The 6,412-nt window shown below is 44.5% G+C and overlaps 1 pseudogene across 1 annotated transcript; it reads right to left on the bottom strand.

The window, feature by feature from the left end:
• Positions 1 to 360: 360 nt before the first annotated feature.
• LOC311175419 (iron-sulfur cluster assembly enzyme ISCU-like) lies at positions 361 to 836 on the bottom strand (annotated as a pseudogene). The gene has a single exon. The product of its transcript is annotated as an iron-sulfur cluster assembly enzyme ISCU-like (transcript).
• Positions 837 to 6,412: the final 5,576 nt, after the last annotated feature.

Raw genomic sequence — 6,412 nt, 5'->3', positions numbered from 1 at the left:
TTGCAGCAAAAACTGATCTAGCTGAAAGGAGATACAGACAAACTGCTTACAGGTGGCGATGCCAACACCCCTATCTCAGCAACTAATAGAACTCCTAGATGGAAAATCAGCAAGAGCCTATTGATTGGTTGTACTGAATTCTACCTAGCAATCAAAAATAGATAATCTCAATCTTAAACCAACTCTCCCAGAAAATTCCAAAAGAGAACACTGTCTTATTTATTTATTTATTTATTTATTTATTTATTTTCATAGTGCAGGGGCTATTATTTATTGCAGCGCGAGGGGCTTCTGAACATCTATGTTCGCAGGGCGGGTGGACAAACTGCCAAGTGACCTGCTAGGGGCTCTGCTGAAGGCTCATTTCTTCTCCGCCTCCCCCTTCTTGGGCTCCTGTTTCAGCTTGTAATCAGCCAGGGCGGCTTTGATGGCATCTTCGGCCAGCTTGGAGCAGTGCAGCTTCACCGGAGGGAGGCAGAGCTCCTTGGCGATATCTGTGTTTGTGATGGTCAAGGCTTCCTCCACCGTCTTCCCTATCTCCCATTCAGTGGCTAATGAGCTGGAGGCAATTGCAGAACCACAGCCAAGTGTCTTACATCTGGCATCCCCAATCTTCCCCTTTCCATCCACTTGAATCTGTAACTTCATCACATCACCACATGCTGGAGCTCCCACCAAGCCAGTTCCGACATTTTTAGATGTCTTGTCAAGGGAGCCCACATTTCCGGGATTTTCGTAATGATCCACTACCTTTTGTGATAGAGGCGGGCGGTAGCTGAGAGTTCCCTGGCCCGCGGGCGCGGACTCCGGAGCAGCAGCGTGGAAGCCGCTGCCATCTTGCGGGCTTGCGCCTGCGCAGGCCCAGCCAACACTGTCTAATTTATTTTAAGTGACTGGTATAATCATGATATTTAAACTTAAGAAGGAAGTATAAGAAAGAAAATGATAGGTAATGTTCAGTAATGAACATGGATTTTTAAAATCCTAAACAAGTTATTAGCAAAATAAATTTAGCAACAGAGAAAAATAGCATATTATGACCACACTGAATTTATTCCTGTAATGCAGCATTGACTCAATGTTTAAAATACAATTGATATAGGGGGGCGGAGCAACATGGCGGCGAGGAGACGCTGCGAGTAAGATCTCCCATTAAAAAAAGTTAATAGGGAGGAAAAGCGGCAGGTCCCAGTGAGAACTGGGACACGGAAGATAAACGGACTACTCCAGCAAACTGCCCGAAGAAGAAAGTTGCCATAAAAGAGGACGAGAAGGGAGGGAAGCGCAGAACCCTGCTCCCCTCCCCCGCCCACAAAGTCGGCACTCTCCGACCGGCAGAAAGGAGGGAAACAACAAACCAAAACGGCCAACAAGAAAAACGGACGCAGCAAGTGGGACTGTGAGTGGAAAGGAACTATTGCAGCCACCACACCCCGTGAACGGGAGAGGCGAACCCTGCAGGATCCGCTGCGGAGGTGAGCTCCAGGCGCCATTAAAGAGAGCCACGCCCCCCAGGAGGAGACCAGCACCAGCACACAGCCCCGGCCGCCCGGTAAGGTTGCGTGCGGAAAGCGGCGCGGATCCGGACCGGATCGCAGCTGCCCAGGTCCCCGCGCCTGTGACCTAGGCTTGCGGGGAGACGGCTGAGGCCCTCCCTGAGTGAGCAGGAACAAGGCGCCCAGGCAGGGGAGCGGGATTCAAAAGGCGCCATTCCCGCGCCACTGATCTGGGCTACAGCCCGCGTCCTGGAACTGAGGGCTTTGGAACTGAGACCCGGGGCACGAAATTAGGGGGAGACTGCGGAGGCCCTCCCTGAGTGAGCAGGAACAAGGCGCCCAGGCAAGGGAGCTGGATTCAAAAGGCGCCATTCCCGCGCCACTGATCTGGGCTACAGCCTGCGTCCTGGAACTGAGGGCTTTGGAACTGAGACCCGGGGCACGAAATTAGGGGAAGACTGCGGAGGCCCTCCCTGAGTGAGCAGGAACAAGGCGCCCAGGCAAGGGAGCTGGACTCAAAAGGCGCCATTCCCGCGCCACTGATCTGGGCTACAGCCCGCATCCTGGAACTGAGGGCTTTGGAACTGAGACCCGGGCACGAAATTAGGGGGAGACGGCGGAGGCCCATCCTGAGTGAGCAGGAACAAGGCGCCCAGGCAGGGGAGCAGGATTCAAAAGGCGCCATTCCCGCCCCACTGATCTGGGCTACAGCCCGCGTCCTGGAACTGAGGGCTTTGGAACAGAGACCCGGGGCACGAAATTAGGGGCGTGGGTTCCCCACGACGGTGGGGCACAAGGCAGACACAGCACCCCAAAGCCGTTGAGGTGTACCCTACCATCCCCGCTGTGCTCCCTGTCCCACGGGGTGGAAAATCAGCTCCCCAAGGGCTCTAGGAGAGATCTCTGGCACCACCTAGCGACTTGAAGCCAGCAGAGGCTCCTGAAGGAGCTAGTGGCCAGCTGGGGAGTTTGCCCACACCGGGCCCCTTCCGAACAAGTAGTCTGAGCCCACAGGGAGAGCGAGCACCCACAGCCGGGGCAGACCAGGTGCGCAGAAGAGTGTGCCTGAGACCAGACACGCAGGGAGTGTGTCCCACATCACCATTTTAGAACAGGGACATTTCTTCAGTAAAGACTACCTGCAGAAGGCTTCCTCAGGAGCCAGAGGTGAGCGGGGGAAGTTTGCCCACGCCAGACCCCCTCTGGCCTGCAGTCCAAGCCCAGAGGGGAGCAGGAACCCACCGCCGGGGCAGACCAGGCGCACAGGGGAGTGTGTCCCTACATCGGCATTTTAGAACAGGGACCTTTCTCCAGTAAAGACTGCTTGAAACTGACAGATGACTCCTGGAAGAACCAGAGGGGAACAGAGAAGCCCACCCAAGATGCCGGCCAGTCCCAACTACACAGTGTCCCAACGCATACGGCAAATTAGAAAACAGACAGTAGGGAAGAGAAGAACCACACGCAACCTAGCAACTCTCCAGAGAAAAAGCACACCACAAAAAGAAAGCCAGCCCCCAGATTGCAAAGACAATAACTTGGAAGAATTTCTGAGCCTTCCAGAAAGAGAATTTAAAATTGCCGTGATTAAAAAACTAACAGAAGTCATAAAGGAAAACAATGATAAGGGAAAAATAATCAACGATCAGAAGAATGCAATTGAGTCCCTAGAGAGGGAAAACAATGGTCAGAAGAAAGAAATTGAGTCCCTAAAGAGGGAAGTAAAAGAAATGCAGGAGATCAAAGAATTAATGGAAGAACTAAAGAATTCTGGGAAAAGCAATGAAAGCAGAATAGATGAAATGGAAGAACGAATAAGTAATCTTGAAGACATAGAAATAAAAAGAACCAAAACAGAAAAGGAAAGAGAAGTACGAAGGAAAAAGAACGAAGAAAGACTTCGGGAACTATCTGACTCCATGAGGAAAGGAAATATAAGAGTTATAGGAATACCAGAAGGAGAGGAGAGAGATGTAGGAACAGAGAAAATATTCAAAGAGATAATTGAAGAGAACTTCCCAAATGTGAAGAAGGAGCTGAAAATTGATATACAAGAAGCAAGAAGAACACCAAACTTCCACGACGAAAGGAAAAATACAGCAAGACACATAATAGTAAAGCTCCCAAGAATCCAGGACAAGGAAAAAATAATGAAGCTGGCAAGAGGGAAGAAACAGATAACATTCAAAGGAAAACCAATCAGGCTGACATCAGACTTCTCCGAAGAAACACTACGGGCAAGGAGAGAGTGGAGGGACATAGTCAACAGACTCCAAGAAAACAGATGCCAACCAAGAATACTCTATCCCGCAAAGCTCTCCTTCCTCTTTGAAGAAAGAATATGGACCTTTCCAGACAAACAGAAACTCCGGAATTTCATTGCAACTAAACCCCCACTCCAAAAAATACTACAAGGAGTCCTAAAGCCAGAACCTCAGAGGGACGAATAACAATGAAAGAAGGCAAAAAAAAAAAGTTATTAAAAGAATAAATAAATAAAATCAAAGGAAAGACAAACACAATGGCAAATACAGATGTTAACATATCAATAATAACTCTGAATGTAAATGGACTAAACTCTTCAATAAAAAGACACAGAGTTGCAGCCTGGATTAAGAAACAAAACCCAACCTTTTGCTGTCTCCAGGAAACACATTTAGCTACAAAAGATAAAAATAGGCTCAAAGTTAAAGGATGGAAAACAATCCTACAAGCAAATGGACCAAAAAAGAAAGCAGGAACAGCTATACTTATATCAGATAAAACAGATTTCAAACTCAAAAAGATAAAAAGAGACCCCAAGGGTCACTACATTATGATCAAGGGGACAATACTTCAAGAAGAAATAACACTCATTAACATATACTCACCAAACGAAGGAGCACCAAAATATATCAGACAACTGTTGTCCTCTCTGAAAACAGACATCAGAGAAAACACATATGTAGTGGGAGACTTCAACACACCACTATCAACAATGGATAGATCAACAAGACAAAAAATAAGTAAAGAAACTAAAGCTCTAAATAAGGACCTAGAGCAATTGGGCTTAACAGACATCTATAGAACACTAAACCCCAAAAAAACGGAGTACACATTTTTCTCAAGCGCACACGGATCATTCTCCAGGATCGATCACATACTGGGGCACAAGACAAACATCAACAGATACACCAAGATTGAAATCATATCAACCATCTTTTCTGACCATGAAGGCATCAAACTAGAAATAAACCATAAAAAGAAGGCAAGGAACTTTCCTACCTCATGGAGATTAAAAACCACACTACTGGAAGACCATTGGACTAATGAGGAGATCAAAGAAGAAATTAAAAAATTTTTTGAATTGAACGACAAGGAGGACACCAATATCCTAAATGTATGGGATGCAGCAAAAGCAGTAATAAGAGGAAAATATATAGCAATAGAAGCTCACATCAAGAAACAAGAAAGAACGCAAAGAAACAACCTAATCTCGAAGCTCAAAGATCTAGAAAAAGAACAACAAAAAAACCCCAAAACCAGTAGAAGAAAAGAAATAATAAAAACCAAAGCAGAAATAAATGAAATTGAAACTAAAAAAACAATCCAAAAGATCAATGAAACCAAGAGCTGGTTCTTTGAAAAAATCAATAAAATAGACAAACCCCTAGCCAGGCTCACAAAGGAAAAAAGGGAGAAAGCACAAATAAACAGGATCATCAATGAAAGAGGAGAAATCACAACGGACACAGCAGAAATCAAAAGAATAATCAGTAACTACTATGAACAGTTATATGGAAACAAGTTCAACAATCTAGAGGAGATGGACAAATTCCTACAACTCTACAATCACCCAAAGCTAGATAAAGAAGAAATAGAACACCTAAACAGACCAATTACAATTAGCGAAATTGAAATGGTAATAAAAAACCTCCCCAAAAACAAAAGCCCAGGACCTGATGGATTTACAAATGAATTCTACCAAACATTCAGAGACGAATTAGTGCCTATCCTTCACAAACTCTTCCAAAAAATTGAGAAGGAAGGGACAATACCAAACACGTTTTATGAAGCCAACATTACACTAATACCAAAACCGAACAAGGACAACACAAAAAAGGAAAACTACAGGCCAATCTCCCTAATGAACACTGATGCAAAATTCCTCAATAAAATTTTAGCTATCAGAATCCAACAATGTATCCATAAGATAATTCACCACGACCAAGTTGGATTCATTCCAGGGGCACAAGGATGGTTTAACATCCGAAAATCAATCAACGTTATCCAACACATCAACAAAAAGAAATATAAAAACCATATGATAATATCAATAGATGCTGAGAAAGCTTTCGACAAAGTGCAACACCCATTCATGATAAAAGCCCTTGAAATTCTGGGGATACAAGGAACATACCTCAACATCATAAAGGCCATCTATGACAAGCCAACAGCCAGTATCATTCTCAATGGTGAAAAGCTGAAAGCAATTCCATTAAGATCTGGAACAAGACAAGGATGTCCACTCTCACCATTGCTTTTCAATATAATACTGGAAGTCCTAGCCAGGGCAATAAGACAAGAGAAAGACATCCAAGGAATCCAAATAGGAAAAGAAGAAGTCAAACTATCACTATTTGCAGACGATATGATATTATATATAGAGAACCCCAAAAACTCCACAGAAAAGCTAATTCAACTCATCAATCAGTTCAGTAAAGTGGCAGGATACAAAATCAACACGCAAAAGTCAGTAGCCTTCCTATACACAAACAATAAATCTGAAGAAGAAGAAATCAAAAAGACCATCCCTTTTGTTATTGAAACAAAAAAAATCAAATATTTGGGAATAAATCTAACAAAAGAGGTAAAGGACCTATACAAAGAAAACTATAAAACACTGTTAAAAGAAATAGAAGAAGACACAAAGAAAT

This window comes from Talpa europaea, assembly GCF_964194135.1.
Source record: "Talpa europaea genome assembly, chromosome: 8".
In the NCBI taxonomy this organism is placed as follows: Eukaryota; Metazoa; Chordata; class Mammalia; order Eulipotyphla; family Talpidae; genus Talpa; species Talpa europaea.
Note: the sequence above shows the minus strand (reverse complement) of the source record. Positions and strands in the feature narration are given on the sequence as shown.